Source organism: Narcine bancroftii, chromosome 14 (genome assembly GCF_036971445.1).
Source record: "Narcine bancroftii isolate sNarBan1 chromosome 14, sNarBan1.hap1, whole genome shotgun sequence".
Lineage (NCBI taxonomy): Eukaryota > Metazoa > Chordata > Chondrichthyes > Torpediniformes > Narcinidae > Narcine > Narcine bancroftii.
In genome coordinates, this window is record NC_091482.1 from 6,242,499 (window position 1) to 6,263,116 (window position 20,618).

General features: G+C 44.3%; 1 protein-coding gene across 3 annotated transcripts in view; it reads right to left on the reverse strand.

Annotated features, from left to right (window-relative positions):
- Positions 1-20,359, reverse strand: part of dph1 (diphthamide biosynthesis 1) — a 745,916-nt gene extending 725,557 nt beyond the window's left edge. Inside the window, exons 1-4 of one of the 3 annotated variants that reach the window (XM_069911789.1) lie at positions 20,210-20,359; positions 18,283-18,567; positions 17,695-17,955; positions 14,377-14,536 (exon numbers count right to left, since the gene is read on the reverse strand). The gene's annotated coding sequence lies outside the window, so the exon portion shown is untranslated. Of the gene's footprint in view, positions 1-14,376; positions 14,537-17,694; positions 17,956-18,282; positions 18,568-20,026 lie in introns of all 3 variants that reach the window. The other 2 variants (XM_069911788.1, XM_069911787.1) reach the window with 2 other exon arrangements.
- Between the last annotated feature and the right edge of the window lie 259 nt (positions 20,360-20,618).

A 20,618-nucleotide genomic window follows, 5' to 3' on the forward strand; every position in this document is an offset into this window, starting at 1 on the left:
TTCAGGTGAAGTGGAATGCCATCAAGGAGCTGGGTCCAACACTTGTGAAATCTTCGATGGCATGAACAGATTAGGACAACTGGAGAAAATAAATTGGCAAAACTATGGCAGGTTTGTGCTGCCTGGCAGAAACATTAAACAGTTACAGAGAGATTGGATGTAAAAGGGCAAATATCTACTGTATTAAAACGCAAAAGTCTGCAGACTCCATGATTGAAGTAAAAACATAATGCTGGAGAAACGTAGTTGGTCAAACAATGAATGCACTTTATGTAGCAAAAGTCAAGATCCATAACCAATGTTTTGGATGGCATTAATGTTGTCTTCTCCAGTCCATTCTCCCTCTGTTCCCTATCCCCATCTCCTTCCCTCCATATCTGTTCCCCCTTCCCTCTCCATTCACAGAGCCATCCCCCTCCCCCTGTTTTCTCCTGTGCCCTCCCTCCCGTATCCATCTATTACCTCCTGCCTGTGTTCTTCCCCCTTCCCTCCCACCATTTTGTTTGGGCTCCTGCCTGCATTTTGCTCGAGCTCAAACCGTTGGTTCTGTATCTTTATCTTTCCTAGATAAAGGACACTGTCTGACTAGCTGAATTTCTCCAGCATTGTGTTTTCACCTCAACCACGGTGTCTGCAGTGTTTCGTGTTTTACTTCAGAGAGATGTGGAAGCTTTTTTACCCCACAACGCATCCCACCAGGGTCCAACTAGGACTGAGGTGAGACCTCTGACAACCTGGAGGGCCCACTGTTTGGTTTGGAGTCAAGCAAGTTTACTTTGCTGGGATCCCTGATTGTGATGTTACATTGAACTGTCTCTGTGCCTTCAATGGCACTGTTAAACTCCCTGTGAGTACTGAATAAAACTTGAACCATAATGGATTTGACCATATATTGTGCTAATGTTCCATCATTTTCTGAATTTTTTTAATTAATTGCCATCTCATGCCCATAATTTCCCTTAGCTGGTCTAGACATTGCTGGAGTTGCCCACAATTCAAAGGGGCATTGGCTATAAAGCACTTTGGGTTATGATGAAATGAAAGGGAAATGAAAGGTTCCAGACAAATGCAACGTCTCTACTTTGATGAAGGTGTCAAGCCCAAAACATTGGTTATGTATCTTTGTTCTACAAAAAACCTGTTTGCCCTGCTGTGTTTCTCCATCAACCACGGCGTCTGCAGACTTGTGTGTTTAACTACTTTTTGGACGTCTTTAAGATACAAGATTTTGTTTATTGTCACACATGCTTAAAGAAGGTTCCCCTTATTCTGCTCTGCAAAGACCTTCAAAGGTCTTTATAGCTCATTAGGTAAAACGTCCTTTGATCGTGAGTCAGCGGAGTCAGTGAGAAATGGATAAATTTACTTCAACTTTCTGCTTTCATATCACGACATCCTTTGTGTGTTAAATTGCTTTGAACTTCACGTTGTCACGCCCTGGCAATTCTTGAAAACAAAGGACAATGGCGAGTGTCCTTTCAGCAAAGCGACTTTGGCTCCAGGCCAAATCCACTGGAAGAATTCAATGGGATGAGCATTATTGTGGGGGAAAAAAAGCCCATTTTGGGCAGAAATCTCCAGCTTCAGTTTCATTTCTCACTTGAAGGGCGCTCCTTCCAAGCAGGAAGTTTCGAACGAAGATCTGGTCGGTTGTGGAACAGGGACAAAGGCAGGTTGCCGGAACGAATGCAACCTTCTCATTTTCGGACTTGGATCCACCTGTGGTTCTTTCCCCGCGTCCTCCAGTTTTGTCACCACCCTCAGGAGGTAAGGGGTTGTGTTTATTGAGTGCCTCTCAGGAGCACATCCCAGCGCACCTCACAGCCAGCTGAACGCTTTTGAAGCGCACTCTCTGTAGTGACGCTGAGCTCCACTTAGTAAACTCCTCGAGACAACAAATGACAAATGTTTAACTGAAGTCGCTACATGGATAAATATTGGCTTAGACACTGAGATGAACTCGCCCTCTCCTGTTCTTCGAAGCCATATTTTATTGTCGAAGAAAAGAAGGGGCAGATATTTGTTCAATCACTCCCAGACCATAAGTGTCACCGACTGGACCCGTGTTAATGATGTACAGCAAGGTAGCAGGCCCTTGTGACCCACGAGTCCATGCTGCCCAATTTCACCAAAATTACCTACAATCCCTGATACATTTTGAACGGTGGGAGGAAACCAGCATCCCCAGAGGAAACCCTTGCAGCGACAGGGAGAACATACACACTCCTTACAGACAGCACTGGATTCGAACCCCAGTCCCGAACGCAGGTGTTGTATTGGCGCTGCGCTAATTGTGCCGCCACGCTCTTCTAATCGGGCCGATCCTACTCGACCTTGAACTGATGAGTTTGCTAGTTCATTCCTGAGTTCTGCTCAGAGTCATCGCCTTGTCCTAGGCTTGACCGGATAGAGATGGCTATTGTTTCCTTTCCCCAGAGGATATTATTGGATAGGAAATAATCCCACCAATCTAAGGCACTGTCACTGATTCTGGCTTTCAATTCATTGGCTTGGAGTTTGTGGGGAAATGAAGGGGGTTAGCATATGAAGTAAATCATGAAAGTCTGTAGAGAATGCTGGAGGAGTTAAAGCAGGTCTTTGCAGCGTCTATAGGAGGTAAAGATACAGATGCTCCTCAATTTACGTTCCGGCAAACCCAGCATAAGTCAAAACATCGCAAGTTGAAAAGGAATACCGCGCCTATCATTTTTTTATAATTAAATTTTGAATACCTTTATTCCACTCCAAAAAAAAATCCATTAACGTACACAGCTGAAAGCTCGCTGGGCATGAAGAATGTTTGAAGCATTGAACTAAAATTAATTGCTGGATAGTGAGGAGGTTAAAGCGACAGGGTTATAAATTTCACTTGTTCTCGTGATCACTACAGAGACTGCAAGCGCGGTCGAGCCACCATTGCGAGAGAGTATGCTGTACGATACTCTCACGTGATGCTGCCATCGCCCAGTATTGCGAGAGCGTAGCGCACCGCCTATCACAAGTGCGGGAACAGATCAGAATTCAAAATTGAAAATATGGATTTGAACCATCATAACTTTGAAAAATCAAAAATCGGACCATCGTAGTAGGGGAGTGCTTGCATATCACCAACATTTCAGGCCTGAGCCCTTCTTCAAGGTATGAGTGAAAAGACTGGGGAGAAGGAAAGTTAGCTGACGAGGAGAGATTGGGACTGCACTCTTTGGAGTTGAGAAGGATGGGGGGGGGGGGTGGAAATCATTATATGTACAATGCTGAAATACATAAGATAGAGGCAGGAAAGTTATTTCCACTGGTAGGTGAGGCCGGAACTAGCGAACACAGCCTCAAGATTTTGGGGAATGGATTTAGGACAGAGGTGAGGAGGAACTGCTTCTTCCAGAGAGGAGTGAATCTCTGGAATTCTCTTCCCCAGGAAGCAGTAGAGACTGCCTCATTGAATGTACTGCAGGGACAGATCAGTAGGGTTTTGAATATTAGGGAAATGAAAGGTTATGGAAAACAGGCAGGTAACCTGAGCTGAGTCCACGGTCAGATCAGCCATGATTCTTATTGAACAGACAGGCCAGATGGCCAGCTCCCATTTCTTATGATGTTCTACTGTGTCCGCATCCTTGAAGGCACCTTGGCTGAAAGGCGACTGCTGCTCAATTTGCCACACCTGACGTAAGAGTCTCTCTCACCTGCTACGTGAAACAAGTTGGGCAGACTTGGACCCCTTTTCTGCTGGACTACAGAAGGGTCCCAAATGTAGTAACAGCACTCACTGAGGCTGTAAATGCATGGTTATCCAGGGATGTAGGCCACTAACCAGTCACTAGCTGATTCCAGAGAGAATGAGCATTGAGGGAAGAGTGGGAACAAAATCCATCTACATTGTCCTATAGTTGATGCAGGATTATATGTGGAATTCTGCATTAGCTATTTCTGTTTAGAAAAATTAACATCCCTAATTCTTGATCAGCACAAAGATGAACACATCTTTATGCAGAGCAGAGAAAATGATGAAGACTGGAATTTGTGCCGTGAAAGTAATGCTGTTGCCAGATATTGGAGAGCAATGCTGTCCCACAAACATCTGCTGTTGCTTTATGCTGTGTCTTCCAAGCTCACTCTGTCTAATTACATCAATCAACCCATTAATTTCTATCTGTAAAGAATAATGCTTTGGGTGCCAGCACTCCACTGTGAAATGCAAATGCATGTCTTCCAAAGGGTTTAGTCTGCCGATCATTCGGGGGAGAAATTGACTTGGATGGCTCCATCTCCTTGAGAATGTTTCCCCTGGTCAAAGTGCGGGACAGGACGCTGAGGAAACAGCGTCCTCTTTGAGCCACACTCCTACTCCCGAATGCCAGTTTGCAACAGGTGAAGCTCCACCTGCCACACCCCAATCTCAAAGGACCTGGCTCGATCCCTATTTCTCCTGTTCTCTGGATAAAAGGCATTAGCTATCAGATACTACATTATCATAGGCTCCAGAGGTCAATGGCCACTTCAAGCCACCTCATCCTCATTATTTCAAATTTTAACCAGATATTTATTTTTGATTCTCTTTGTAAATGGACTTAAAAGTGCTTTTTTTTTGTTGCATATGTTACTTTTAAATTCTCAGAGATGAGAAACATCTCGGTCTCTCATTGATTAACCTGAGAATGGTTAGATTACAGGGAAGGTGATGGAGATCAGGCCAGCTGCTATCTTATTGAATGAAAGGAAAGGCTCAAAGGGTCGAGTAGCCTTCTTCCGCCACTATTTCTTAAACTCCTCAAACATAGATTACTGCACAAAGAGAGGCCATTCGGCCCACTTTAATAAATTCACCCTATTGTCACTGCGCGTCCCACATAATTTTGCCTTCGAGAGTTTATCCATTTCCTCTTTGGAAGTTTGCACTGGATTTGGCTTGCACCCTCCTCCAGATCACATATCGCCAAGTAATATAATTAAATTTCCACCACGTCTTCTTATTTGGCAAGTCACTTTCCAGATATGTTGCCTAGTTACCAAATCTTTTGACACTCAATAAATTCTATCCTTTAGTCGCTTCACATGTAGGACAGCATTTCTCAACCAATGGTCTGTGGATTTGTTGTAGGCGGCTCACAGCGATTGATATTATAAACCAGTAACATATGTACAAGAATGAAGAGTTTACTGTCATACACATAAGTATAATGTAAAGATTGTAATGAAAGACTTACTTGTTTCACCTTCCCAGGTACATAAAAACAATAGCAACATCTTAATTATGATTGAAACAGAAGATAAAATGAATGTTCCCAGACTATTTCCCCACGTTCTAGAAATAGGGAGCACAGTTTTCAGATGAGAGGGGAGAAATTTAATCCTTTGGACTCTGCCCATTTTTAATCTTTCATAATATATTCTCTGGACTGGGACCGTGGGTAAACTACAGTACGAATACAGTTCGAACCAGCTGGTGGTTGGGTATAAAACCAGGAACACGGAGAATATGCGCTTGTTGGTAGTCCCTGAAAACTAAGACACAGAGTCCAAAGGGTTAAGAGGAATGAACTGCTAGAGGAAGCTATAGGTGTGAACAGGCAAAAAAAAAGGTTTGGCATAGACTAGAAGGGCCGAAGGGGCCTGTTTCTGTGATGTAATGTTCTATGGTTCTATGTGGACATAATTGGAACATTCAAAAGACATTTGGACAGATATATGGATAGGGAGGGTTCGGAAGGATATGGTTGAAATGTAGGCAAATGGGATAGGCCTGAAATCCCAACTTGGCTGGCAACAAAGATATTGAACTGAAAGGCCTGTCCATGCTATATGACTCCAATACACCACAAAGAGAAAAAAAAGGAACCAAAATAAGTATTCACAATGACTTTTCTAAGTAAATATATAAATAAATAGAAATTGTGAAACAAGGTTGATAAATTGACATCAAACATAAAACAAAAATTCCTTAAAGGTTTTCCAACTGAAACTAAAAGAAAGACTTTGTGGATTGGTCCAGGAAGGGGTTTGAGTTTGCCGACCTCTTCCCCTCCAGGAAGAGTAAAGAGGAAGGAAAGAAAGGGTAAACAAAGGGGATTAATGGTCACAGTGTAGGACGGTTGCTGCAGAGAAATAGATTGGAGGTCAATCCACAGGACCATAAGAGTGGCAGAGAGGATCACTGGAGTCTCCCTCCCCTCCAATCGACATGATCTACCAGGATCATTGTCTGAAGAGGGTGTGCAAAATCATCGAAGACCCCTTCCACCCTGCACATTGCATCTTTCAGCTGCTCCTATCGGGGAAGAGATACAGGAGGATCAGAGCCAGCACCACCAGGCTGAGGAACAGCTTCTTCCCCCAGGCAGTGAGAATGCTGAACGACCAAAGGAACTGCTCACACTTACTCCCCAAGACTCTCATATTTATGAATCGGGATTTATTTATTTAAACAGCTTGAAATACTTGTCCTGCATGTTATTATTTGTCTGTATGTGTGCTATGTCTGGTTGTGCGTCTGTGTGTTTTGGACCGGACAATGCTGTTTTGTTGGGTTGTACTTGTGCAATCAGATGACAATGAACTTGACGCCTCCACCCCCAAAGGGTGTTCTGGTTTCCTCCACATCCCAAAGGCATAGTGGGTTAATCGGCCACATTAAATGGCACCTTAGTGTGTGGATGGGTGGTGAAATCTGAGAAGCGGGCCAGAGAATGGGAATGTAAAATACATCCATGTTATTGGCCGCAGCTGCTCTCTGAGGGAAAGAATTCTCAAACAACTTAAGGACCAGAAAATGGCAACTGTTCCAGTAAAATAGCAAAGGGTTAGATGAATGTTCGCAAACAGAATCCACGATTCATTGATGGCCTGTTAAAGAATATACCCTCATGACAGAAAGAGTGCATGAAATTAATATTTATGAAACATCAATGTCTTCATGCCAAAGGAAAAAGCAAATTAAATATTCTAATGTATTTAGCCGTGAAGAGGTTCGAGGTAGGTCTCAAGGGCACTTGACTTGGATTCGATACAATGCTCTGACCTTGCATGAATCACAGGTGGAAAGCTGTGAGCAAAATGGGACTCCTCCTTCGAAAGGTCATTAATACATGACAGGAAGACGAGAGGAGAAAATAAATTATCATTTGCATTTCTACACCTTTCATAATCTCAGGATGTCTCCAAGTGAAGTGTTCTTTGAAGTGTAGATTCTGTTGTCATGGGGGAAACACAGTAGCCCATTTGTGTAAACCCTCCAGATGGATTGAAGGAACATCATCTGCATCCTTTCGTGTGCCTCGTATATATGGGCCTGCACTGGACCCCAGCATCTGCAGATTTTCTTGTTTAGCTCCAAGTCTCAGTTTTTGTTGGTCTAACATTATATTTACATTTTTAATGTTATTTACAGTGTGGTAGATTCCGGCCTTTTAAACCCGTGCCGTCCAAATTAACCTGCAACCCCCGGTACGTTTTGGAAGGAGGGAGCATCCGGGGAAAACCCGTGCAGACCCAGGGAGAAGGTACAAAGTCCTTTCAGACTGCGCCAGATTCGAACCCTGGTTATTGTTGCTGTAATAGCGTTGCGCTGACTGTTAAGCTAACCATATTAGGCCTGTGCTATTCTCAGTATGGATTAAAGCATCTGCAAACACACGTTGCAATCAAACAGGCTGAGGAAATATTTCTGTTGTGACAAAATTCAACATGTCCTCTCTTTGTGGGCTGTTGATAAAAGACATATTTACACAAAGGGGATTGAGTAAATATGGAAACACCCCGATGTTTTTCTCCCCTTAGTTTCAGCTACATTTTGCAAATGGTGTTACAATGTCTAACTCAGCCAATATTCGATCAGCCATGAACCAAATGAAGTATCACTTTGAAGTTTATCAATAACCCATGGGAGCAAATTATGGATCGAGAATAAAACTAGAATCCATTATTTGTTTGACATTTTACCTGAGAGAGCTCCCAAACTTTATGTTGGTTTGAGGCTGTATATCAAAATTGATGCCTCAAAAAAGAAATTATTTCAAGAGTCAGAACTTTGACATCTCTGAAGAAAGAGCAAATGAAGTCATTCACCAACCAATGTACAGAAATGCGGATTGAAAAATCACTGCCTTGAACGCCCATGGTTTTAAAATTAATTTCGATGTTGACGCTGCTGGCATTTATTGCTTATCCCTCACTGTCACTGAGAGATCATCCTTGAGGTGAAGATACTCCCACAATGCTGTTGGGAAAGGCATCTTTTTTTATACCCACACCCAGCTACGCAGGAATTAAATTAATGTAATTGTTTATTGTCACATGTTCTGAGGCAATAGATTTGTTTTGTGTGCTATCCAGGCAAGTCAACCTCCACATAGTACAACAGGCAGTGCAAGAATAAAAGCAGTGTGACAGTAACACAAAAGTTTAACATTAAAGAAAAGAATACAGTTGAACATTGCAAGGCATCATCTTGCACCTATGGTTCGCACAATGCTACTACAGGTTCGAATCCAGTGCTCCCTGTAAGGAATTTGTATGTTCTCACAGTGTCTGCATGGAGCTTCCTCCGGGTGCTCTGGTTTTCTACCACCATCCAAAACATATGGGGATTGTAGGTTAATTGGGGTATTTGGGAGGCACGGTCTGGAAGGAGCCTGTTACCATGCCGTATGTATAAAACAAAAACAAGAGGTCCGTCCAAGAGTCTGAGAGCAGATGGAAAGACACAGCCAAAGGAGGTAGGTGTTTTCTAACTCGTGCACCTTTCTCCTGAAGCAACAAGGGAAGGGAAAATCATGATTGGAGTGGGATGTATCCTTTCACCCGTTAGCAGCAGAGCCAATGGAGGGGAGGCAGGTTTGCATGGCAGCCTGAAGTGTGTTCACAACTCGGTATCTAGTTCCACATTCACGATAGTGTTGATGTACTTGGAAGTCAGGCGAGTGAACATCCCAGAATCAGATTCAGGTTTATTGTCATGAATGTGCACCACAAAATTAGTTGTTTTGCAACAGCAATATTGTGCATTACACGTGCAAAATTGCTATAAATTACAGTTCCAAAAATACAAGATTTAAAAATAATTAATTAGTACAAAAAGGAGAAATGTGAGGTAAGTCAAGTTTATTATTATCCAATTGCATAAATACAACCGGATGAAACAGCGTTCTATGTCCAAGGTGCAAAAAATGCAGACACACAACCAGATATAACACACATACAGACAAATAATACATATGCATGTATATTCATACATAGAAATAAATAAATATTGTTTCATGAATCTGAGAGCCTTGGATGGTGAGTGTGAGCAGATCCTTTCTCACTCCCTGTGGGAAGAAGCTGTTCCTCAACCTGATACTCCTGTATCTCTTTGCCGATGGGAACAGCTGAAAGATGCTCTGTGTAGGGTAAAAGGGGTCCTCAATAGTAGTCACATCAATTGGTGGGGGGGGAAGATGGAGACCCCAGTGATCCTCTCTACCATTCTTAATGTCCTGTAGATTGACCTCCAATCCATTTCTCTGCAGCAACTGAACCGCACTGTGATGCAGCCGGGCCAGGATGCTCTCAATAGAGCTCCTGTAGAAGGTTGGCATGATGGTGGCTGGTAGCCTTGCCCGCTTCAGTCTTCTCAGGAAGTACAGTCACTGTTGCACCTTCCTGACAAGTGAGAAGATGTCATGTGGAGGAGAGATAGTGTCTATAGGTTCCTTGTGCATTCAGAAATCTGACAACGGAGGGGAAGAGGCCCTTCATCAACACTGAGAGTGCAGAGGGCAGGTGGTCAGTATTATGAAAACAAGGTGAGAGGGTCTGGGCATGGACCAATAGGAGACTGGCAAACTAGGGAGGGCCAACAGGTGATGGTCAGAGGGGAGGTGGAAGCAGATGATTGGCAGGTTCCAGACAAAGGGAGAGAGGGAGAGAGGGAGAGAGAGAGAGAGAGAGAGAGAGAGAGAGAGAGAGAGAGAGAGAGAGAGAGAGAGAGAAGAGAAGAAACGGTGTCAGGTGAAAGAAAACAGCACGGTTAGCACAAGGCTATTACAGCACCAACGACCTATGTTCAAATCCACCACTGTCTGTAAGGAGTTTGTACGTTGTCCTGTGACGGCATGGTTTTCCTCCGGGTCCTCCGACTTCCTCTCACATTCCCAAGATGTGCTGAGTCACGGGGCTAATAGCTTAATTGGTCACATGGTTGTATTTAGATGGCATAGGCTCTTAGGCTGGATGGACCTGTTACCGTGCTGTGCCTCTAAATGTATACATTTATTATTAAGATATCTCCTGCATGGTAGGCGAGGGGATCGCTTAAGATGAGAAGAGAAACTGATGCTGGAATCTGACAAGGAGAGAGTGAAATCTATTGGGGGGGAATGGTCAAGGACAATTTGGACCAAAGAGATCCAAAAACAGGGGTGCGGTGGGTGGGGGGATATGGGGGCGGGGTGGTGGGGGTGTGGAGAGAGAATTGTGTCAGTGAAATGTAGATGGAGGATGGGGAGGTGAGAATGGGCAGGGGGCTGAAGGAAAGGGATGAAAGTGGCTGGAGGGAGAAGAGGGAGAAATTCCTTTCTCCCCACAACATGGAGATGTGTTCATCTGATACTCCTCAAGCTTGAAGAGCTTGGGTTCACGTGGGAGCTGTTGGGATTGAATTTAAGAGCAGGGAGGTTGTGCTGCAACTGTACAAGGTCTTGGTGAGGCTGTATCTGGAGTACTCTGGGGAGTTCTGGTCTCCTTACTTGAGGAAGGATGGACTGGCTTTGGAGGTGGTGCAGAGGAGGTTCACCAGGTTGATTCCAGAGATGAGGGGGTTAGCCTATGAGGAGAGATTGAGTCATCTGCGACTGTACTCACTAGAATTTAGAAGTATGAGAAGGGATCTTATAGAAATGTATAAAATTATGAAAGGCAAGGTAGAGATAGTTAAATTGTTTCCATTGGTGGGGGAGACTAGAACTAAGGGTCATAGCTTCAAGATTCAGGGGAGTAGATTTAGGACAGAGATGAGGTTTTCCCAGAGAGTGATGAATCTGTGGAATTAACTCCCCTTTAAACCAGTGGAGGCCACCTCAGTGAATATATTTAAGACATAGTTGGATATATTTTTACATAGTAGGAGAATTAAGGGATTTGGGGAAAAGGTAGATAGGTGGAGATGAGCCTGTCATCAGATCAGCCATGATCTCATTAAATGGCAGAGCATGCTCGATGGACTGAATGGCTCCTATTTCTTATGTTCTCTGCAATGGGTAAATGATGAGCTGGCTGGAGCTTCACTCAGCAAGATCGGTCGTATCATGGCAGCCAGTAAATTAATACTGCCTGCCAGCTTTTATATTTAGCCTAAAGCCAACATAAAGGGATAGCAGTTTTCTCATACAAAATGTCAAACAAATAATAGATTTTAGTTTTGTTCTTGATCCATAATTGGTTCCTGTGGGTTATTGATAACCTTCACTATTCAGTGGTGATATACTGATGGTTTGACTGATGGAAATTTGGCTGGAAGTGAGAGAATGATTTCTTCTCGACAAAAATACCACTATTTGGAACAAAGCAACAGATAATAGGGATGGGGGGGGGTGGAATTTCAGTGTTTCCATATCTTTAGAGCCCTCTGTAAAATTTATCAAATATGCCAGTGTATAAGATGACTCTATAAGACGATCCCCTGAAGTTCCACCAAAAAAATGCAGGTTTTGAACTATCTCTTCTCTTTGGCTTGGCTTCGCGGACGAAGATTTATGGAGGGGGTAAAAGTCCACGTCAGCTGCAGGCTCGTTTGTGGCTGACAAGTCCGATGCGGGACAGGCAGACACGGTTGCAGCGGCTGCAGGGGAAAATTGGTTGGTTGGGGTTGGGTGTTGGGTTTTTCCTCCTTTGCCTTTTGTCAGTGAGGTGGGCTCTGCGGTCTTCTTCAAAGGAGGTTGCTGCCCGCCAAACTGTGAGGCGCCAAGATGCACGGTTTGAGGCATTATCAGCCCACTGGCGGTGGTCAATGTGGCAGGCACCAAGAGATTTCTTTAGGCAGTCCTTGTACCTTTTCTTTGGTGCACCTCTGTCACGGTGGCCAGTGGAGAGCTCGCCATATAACACGATACTAATTCACAATATTTTTAAAGGCAAATTATCCAATAAAGGTTTAAAATTTATTAGCACATTTCAAAATGTCCGCTCCTTTAACAGGCCGTTTAAAGCCTGTGCAGAGCCGACAGCAGATGGACTGGGCGGATGGACCCACAGGGGTGTGCTGAGACTTCGCTGTTAAGGTTCAGATTTTATACTTGGTGTTTACAATGACCCCTGGTTTTGAGGTGACATAAAGATCAAGGATGGTCTTATACGCTGGCATATACAGTAAAACAAATTCTCAATTTGTCTATTTCACTTGAACTTGAGAATATTGGTGAGTGTTCAAGTTTAAATGAGAGCACCTGCATTATTGCTGAAAATAATATTTTAATTTGGTTCAAAATCTTGCCTGGTCAAAATATTCACATCAGTTCATTGTCTGTGCCGATGGCCACTTTGAACTTGGACTGTGAATAGCATTTCTTACTCCGCCGGAGCAAACAGGAAAGCGAGCAGAGGCTGGAAATCTGGAGTAACATACACAGAGCTGGAGGGACTCGGTGGGTCAGGCAGAGTCTGTGTAAGGTGGTAGAGAGTCGACATTTGCGGGGCTGAACCCTTTCATCGGGAATGGGCAGAAGGAAAGCAGGAGCCGGAATTGCTCTGCCTCCTGCCATCTGTCTTCCCAATCGCGATAAAGGATTTTGCGCTTGAATCGTTGACTGTACACCGCACGCGCATGTGTGAATCCACATTTTAAATTTAGGCTGCAGCATTGTAAAAGGGCCTTTTGGCCCATCAGCCCATGCTGCCCAATTGCACCCAATTGACCAACAACCGCAGGTACATTTTGAACGGCGGGAGGAAATGGAGTGCCTGGAGGAAACCCACGCAGACGTGGGGAGAACATATAGACAGTGCTGGATTCGAACCCCGGTTGGTGGCGCTGTAACAGTGTTGTGCTAAACACTACGCTAATCCTGTCATCCTGATTTTTTTTTCTTGGAGGCACTGGGGAGGAAGCTAAACAAGGGGAAAGGATGCAAAACATCCAACTTTCAAAAAAATATTAAAAAAAAAATTTTCACACTATGAACCATATCAACCAAAATGTGTACAAAAGTTTCTCGTTAAATTTACACAGTGGTCTTTTCTCCCCTTTTTTTTCCCCCTTTCCCTCCCTCCTCTCGACCCAGCCCCCTCCAAAACCCATAAATATTCAACATATAAAAACATCCAACCTTTGTAGCGCACAGCTGATATTCAGATCTGCCAAGGTTGGCAGGAAATGGCAGAGTTGACAAATAATTCGCCCATGTCAGATCCTGACCCAAGCCCAATGATTGGTCACCTGAAGAGACTTCCCCTAGGTAGTCTGGACAGGTCAGACCATGTGCGTGGCCAATGGTAATCCATAGCCAGGCACTGTGGGAGTCATAATGTTTTACAGCATAGAAACTGACCCTTTGGCCCAACATGTCCGTGCTAACCACGTTGTCCATTTAAGGATTTGCTTCTATCCTGCACATCTTTTATGCTTGTCTCTTCCACTTTCTATGGCAGCTAATTCCATGTCCCCACCACCCTCCCTTCCCCTATCACTTTGGGGAACTCTATACCTTCAATTGAGTCCAATCTGACCAACACTTGATAGGTTGTATCTGTGGATTGGGTAGCAGCCAGGAGCACGAGGCCTGGCTGATGTACTTCCACCTTGACTTCAAAGATCTGGACAGGCATTAGATCTTGGGGCAGAACGCAGAACAGAACATGCAACACAAATCACAGTATATGCAGCACAGAACATAGAACAAAGAACACAGAACATAGAACAGCACAGCAGCAAGTCCTTCATCCCATGTCTGAGCTGAACATGATGCCCAAATTAAACTAAAGCTCGACCACATGCACACAACCATATACATATGGTGTGCACCATGGTCTGGAGAAATGCTGTATCGTCTGATTGTATATACACAGTCAGATGCTAAGAAGCTGTGCATGAATCAATCTGAAAGCCTTTGAAACAACACTATTATATCTGTTTCCACCATGAATCCCGCACCTGGCTCCCACCACTCTGTGTACAACATGTGCCTTGCTTGTTCCCCCCCACCCCGCCACACCCCACCTCTAGCATGTGATGCTGTTACCCTGTGGAGAAGATTCTGAATGTCTATCCCATCCATGCTTCCCATCGGGTCTCTCCCAGGTATGGCTCAGGGCTTAACACACAAGGGAACATGCCTTACTTAGCCAAGAACCACACAGGAGCCATCAAAACACATCATTCAAAAAATTAATTAATCGGGAAGGGTTTACCTGGGTGATTCAATGGACTCTTGGCTTCAGGTTGATCATTGGGTGGAGCTGGTGGCCTGAAACAGGAAGGAAGATAACGCTGCTGGATTTACCAACGGTAAAGAGTGAACCTGCATTTAAATAGCATCCTTGGCCTCAGTTGACCCGAATTCATCAACAGCTGTTGAAGCAATATTGGACAGGAGTTACTGTTGTATAAAGGGGAAATTATCCCCCCCACCCCAGGAAGTTCTCACAGAGAGAAGTGTGACAATGGCCAGACATTGTTGTGTTGGTAGAGGGATAAATATCGACTAGGACCACCAATCGCTCTGACCTCCTTCGTGGGATCTGTCTTTCGCTCAGTTTAACAATTCAACCAAAAGTCAGCATCCCCAGCAGTGCCTTGCACATTAGCCTGGAGTTTCAGCTCATGTGTCTTCCGATGCAGAGGGCTGAGAATCTTACCACCTGCCCCATTTGTGGTATCAGTAAAAACACAATGCCGTAGAAACTCAGCAGGTGAAACAGCGTAGCAAAGATAAAGATACATAACCAACGCTTCAGGCTTGAGCCCTTTATCAAGGCATGAGCAAAATGTTGCCAGACACCCGCACAAAATGGTGGGTAGAGAAGGGCAGGGGGAAGAGGGAAGGGCAGGGGGAGGAGGAGGAGCACAGTCCCGCAGGCAAGAGGTGGATAAGGGAGGGAGGGCATACCAGTAAACAGGGTGGGGGGGGGATGGCTCTGTGAACAGTGAGGTAATGGGTCAGAGAGTTGGAAGAAAGAAAGAGGGATAGGAAAGGAAGGGAGAACGGGAGTGGGCTAGTGGAAACCAGAGTCGTCGATGTTAATGCCATCCAGTCGGAGAGAGCCCCATCTCCTTGCTCCCCACAACCTGAATTTTCAATCCTGCCAGAGTTGGCTCAGACTCTTATAAATCAGAGATTCCATTATTTGAATTTCTGAAATATCTAATTATTCTTAAATTCCAAAATGCTGTGGGAATATTTGAACACCATCATTTAAACGGTGGTATAAAAATGGTGGCGCTGCCAGAGCTGCTATAACAGTGCTGCTGGTGCAGAACTGGAAAAGTGAGGTGTGGCGACACAGCACCTGCTCTGAAGGATTCGACCATTCGGTCCTAATACCTAATGGCTCTTTAAAAGAGCTGATGGCTTTTGTACGTAAAATCTTGCATCTCTGGAGGTCTGTGTCCAAGATGGCGGTGCCTATGCTTGGCTGTGGCCTCGAGGGGTTGCAATCTCTGGGGACCAGCAGATCAGCACAGGGTACCATAACATCCTCAGCCTTCCACTCTCTTATTGGCATTGAGAAGAAGCAGAGGAAATGACCCTACAGGACAGTGACACGGAGACAGACCAGAGAGGGGCTCAGCGACTAAGGGATCCGCAAAGGCTGCTGGACATTGGTTCATGGGAACCAGGATTCGAAAGGGTGTTGAAAGCAGGAAGGGTTCTCAAAGGGGCCTTGGGTGCAGAAGGCTTCCTGATTGTGTTTGGATCTGGAGCTTGGGTCACCAATGGATCGAGTGGGAGCCTGTGCGGCTGCAGACGCTGTGGGAGCACTGGAGGTAAATCCACGGACACTCAGTGACTCTGAAGGGATTCTCACTTGCTTCTCCTTCTCTTTTAATGTAAGGGGTGCTGGGCAACACTAATAGTGACTCTTTGTCTTTCTTACGGCAGGCAGAAAGCAATTTTGTGTAATGTTACATGTTCTGGATGGTTACATGGAAATAAATGAATCTTGAAATCTTCAGCAAACAACCTTTAGCTGACCAGGGCAGTAACAGAATCGATGTCCGATCTTGCCCTCAGTCAGATTGTGCCCTTTAATATTCCTGGAAAATAAGCAACATTTTGCAACCTTTTAAATTTAAAACAATTTAAAAGTTTGTTCTTTTTTTAAATCCACAGGCGCACATCTTTATGCACTAAAGCTACACCTATTACATCAAACTAATATTTGGTCTCTTCCTTGCTTCAGTTGTAAATACTCTCTGGATTAGAAGGTCATGCAATGCAAGCTTCCCTCCAGAGGACTGAATGTACCATATAGCTCGTCACTTCACAACAGCACTGAAGGACTCTCGCATTGTCAGAGGCACTGTCTAATATATTAAACTAAAGCACTATCTGCCTTATGTTAACAATCCCAGGACTCTCCTCGAAGAAGAAGATTATTTCCCACTCGGGTACACAAAATTAAAGTATTAGAGCACGGTTTAATCTCATATCATAAAGGTTTTCCTTAAAATATATAGCTTGAAAATGTGTAATTATTGCTGAACATAATAAATGGTAGATTTTCTCATTCTTGCACAGAGGTGCAGTTTACAAGATCCACTGATGTTTCACACAAGTAGAACCAAACAACATTTGAAATTGTTGCCTTTAAATTTAAAATAAAGACATACAATGCCTTGAAATTAAATTCAAAATTTAACCCCACCCTCCAATTTACAGATAAAGCCTCTGACCCAGGTGACTCTTACTAAGCAGGGATAAGGGGACACTTTAAGAGACTCACCCCAGGTGAGCGGCATCAACCAGAGCTCTATTGAGAACATCCTGGCCAGCTGCTTCACAGCGAGTTATGGTTGCTGCAGAGCATTCAGTAGGAGGTCAATCTACAGGACCATAAGAGCGGCAGAGAGGATCACTGGAGTCTCCCTCTCCCCCCCCCCCCCCCACCCCCCATTTGACATGATCTTTGTCAGAAGAGGGCGCGCAAAATCATTGAGGACCCCCTCCACCCTGCACACAATAATGTTTCAGCTGCTCCTGTCGGGAAAGAGATACAGGAGGATTAGGGCCAGAACCACCAGGCTGACAAACAGCAATGGGCAATGAGAATGCTGAATGACCAATAAACTGCTCATACAAGAATCTACTATCATTTAACAATATTTATTTTTATATGCATACTGCATAAAATCACTTGCAAATATGTGTTCTATGTCTATATATATATTAGTTTGTATGTTTTTTACACCAAGGGCGCAGTTTCGTACAGATGTACTTTACAATTGTATGATAATAAAAACTTAAGCTGCAGGGGGGAGTGGGTAAAAGCAGGGTAAACATGGGGATGAGCTGCTAATAAGGCTGTCTGGTCAATCAGTGGAAGTCAGCAGTGAGAGAGGGAGAATGTAGGATCTTCTATGTGTGGAGCAGGACAGGAAGGGACAATGTTCATCCCCTCAAATACTCATTGAGATCATACGGAAAGTGAAGGTCAATAAAGAAAACAAAACTGCAGATACTGGAAATATGAAATAAAAATAGAAAATGCTGGGGGGAAAATACTCACCTGGTCGGACAGCATCTGTGTCAAGAGGAGCAGCAACATTTCAAGTCTGAGCCCCTCCAGTAAAGGGCGACGTGGTTAACGTATGCAGTGCCGGTGACGTGGGTTCGAATCCCCTTCTTTCTATAAGGAGTTTGTACGTTCTCCCCGTGTCTGAGTGGGTTTCCTCTGGGTGCTCCGGTTTCCTCCCACGTTCCAAAACATATGGAGTTTGTTGGTCAATAGATGTATTTCGGGCAGCATGGGCTCATGCGCTGGAAGGACCTGTAACCAAGTTTCAAGATTATTTTATTGTCACGTAATAAAACATAAAATGTAGTATTACACAAAATTTCTTCTAGTCTACTGTAAGGCTGTTTGCAAAAATTGCTTGTCACCCCATACAGCCAGAGAAAGAGAAGCGAAACAGAGTCACCCCCGCCCCCCAGACCATTGAGTGTCTGTAGATTCACCTCCAGCACTCCCACAGGCTCCGCAGCCATACAGCCTTCAGTCCAAACCATCGGCAGCCTGAGATCCCGATCCAAACCTCTGACATGATCAAAATGCCTTCAGTACCCTCGGCACCCTCTCGCATCCCAGTTCCGATACCTGGTATCCCTTCAGCCAGTCTCGAGCCAGTCTCCTGCAGTCCGCAGCCCAGTGTGAGTCCCTTGACCGCAGTCGCCAGCAGCCCACAGCCTGTGTGGGTTCCTTGCCTTGAGAAACCAACGGCCCACCGCCTGTGTGCTCCTCAGCCACCATGGTCACCACCCCGAGGGTTGTCTCCTCTGCTTCTCTTTCTCAAACAGGGCGCCAGTCCCTTGCTTCCCCGGAGTCTGCAACCCTGCACGGCCGCCATCTTGGGCCCAATCCTGGCGCTGTATTTAAAAAATTCTGAAAGGGAAACCACACGCGTTAGGTTTTAGAAGGAGAGGAGGCTGAAGGAAAAATGTATGAACCAAAGGGAAGATCTATGATATTGTGAGATGGAATGGAAAATGATGCTGGGGGTGTTCAAATTATGTAACCGAAGCTGGAATTTAGCAAGAAAAAAGGCTTTGTCAACTTCAGGAGATCCTTTGTTGGCACAAAACAAACTGAGGTCAAAAGGCCTAAAGTAACGGAGGTTGGCTTAAATCATACACTATATCTGAAATATCAGTTATTAAAACTGAAAACCAAACCTATCATGGCATAATGGATGATCAAGGTTTCAAGGGATGGCTATACTGGTGACAGCTTTCCAAAGTTCTTACACGTTCCCTCACAGTTCATTGTTAGAGACAAGAACAAAGACTCCACGATGGTTCTCTACCCAGAGTGATATTGTTTTTCTTTCTGTATAATGATTTCCTTTGGCTGAATATGCCAAGATTCAGTCAAACTTAATAAAGATGATTGCAAACCAAAAAACTTGTCTTAGCCAAGAGCCTTAAACAGTGCCTGGTGATTCAGGAACTATTTAATACTCATCTTTATCAAAACAGATTATCCCGTCATAAGAACAGAATAAATAGGAGCAGGAATCGGCAATTCGACAAGTCGAGCCTGCTCCGCCATTCAATTAAATCTGACGATCGGCTCATCTCCACCAACCTGCCCTTTCCACATAACCCTTAATTCCCCTTCTATGTAAAAATCTATCCAACCTTATCTTTAATAAATTTACTGAAAGAGCCTCCACTGCTTCAATGGGTGGTGAATTAACAGATTGAACCCCCCCCCCCCCCGGGAAAAGCAGTTCCTCCTCATCTCCGTCCTAAATCTACTACCCTGAATCTTGAGGCCATGTCCCCTAGTTCTGATCTCCCCCACTTACCTACCTCCCGCAATGTTGTTGATTTTGTGATCTAGTAGAGCCAACAGAACACTACAGCTCATGCACAGGCCCTTCAGCCCATCTAAACTGTGCCAATCTATTATTCAGCCTCATCCCACTGATCTGCACTTGGACCTTATCCATCCACACCCCTCCCATCCATATCCATTTAAGAAAGATTTCTTAAATGTTAAAATTGAGTCTGCATTCACCATTTAAGGTAGCAGCTCGTTCCACGCTCTCACTAGTCTTTGCATGGAGTTCCCCTTAAACATTTCACCTTTCACCCTTAGGAAGTAGGAACAGGAGTAGGCCAAAAATGGCCCATCGAGCCTGCTCTGCCATTCAATACGATCATGGCTGATCTAATTTATGACCTAACTCCACCTACCTGCTTTCTCCCCATATCCCCTAATTCCTCTATCATGTAAAAACCCTTAACCCATATTGTTACAAGATCAAACCAGCAACCACAAAGAAGGCATATCACACAGGGGTAAAGATGAACAATTACATTAATAACAAAATATTCACCTTCAAACTCGAATTCAAAATCACCCCCTTTTATAAAAATGCCCACTGGTCACTATTCAAATTTCTACAACAGTGTAAAAATAATAAATTCCCCTGCCCAAATATAACATATGTAATTAAAGTCTAAGTTATATTTCCAACCAGCCCACAGAAAAACTTAGACAAAAAACACACAAGACTCACAAAACTGAAGCAAAGATCATAAACAAATTTCAGTTTGTTTGGTAAACTGAAGCCAAAAGATCTTTGACAGAGAGAGAGAGGGAGAGAGGGAGAGAGAGAGAGAGAGAGAGAGAGAGCACAAAATTTGAAGTTGTCTTGTATTGTTTGCAGAGAGAGGAACCACTGGCTTGGTCCAGATCCTTCCAGCTGCCTTCGGAATGTTCATCCTTTTTGAAATCCCAACATTCTAAACTGTCCTCCAGACCATGACTCATGCTCTGGGCCGCCTTCCACTCCACAGCACCACCCAGTGGTGGTTTATCGTCCAAGTCCAGAAATTGTTAGATCATTTTCTGCACGTGCTCAGTCCGTCTCGCACTCTCTCAGCAGTCCACCTTCACCTTGGCTCTTAAAGGCAAACTGTCACTTT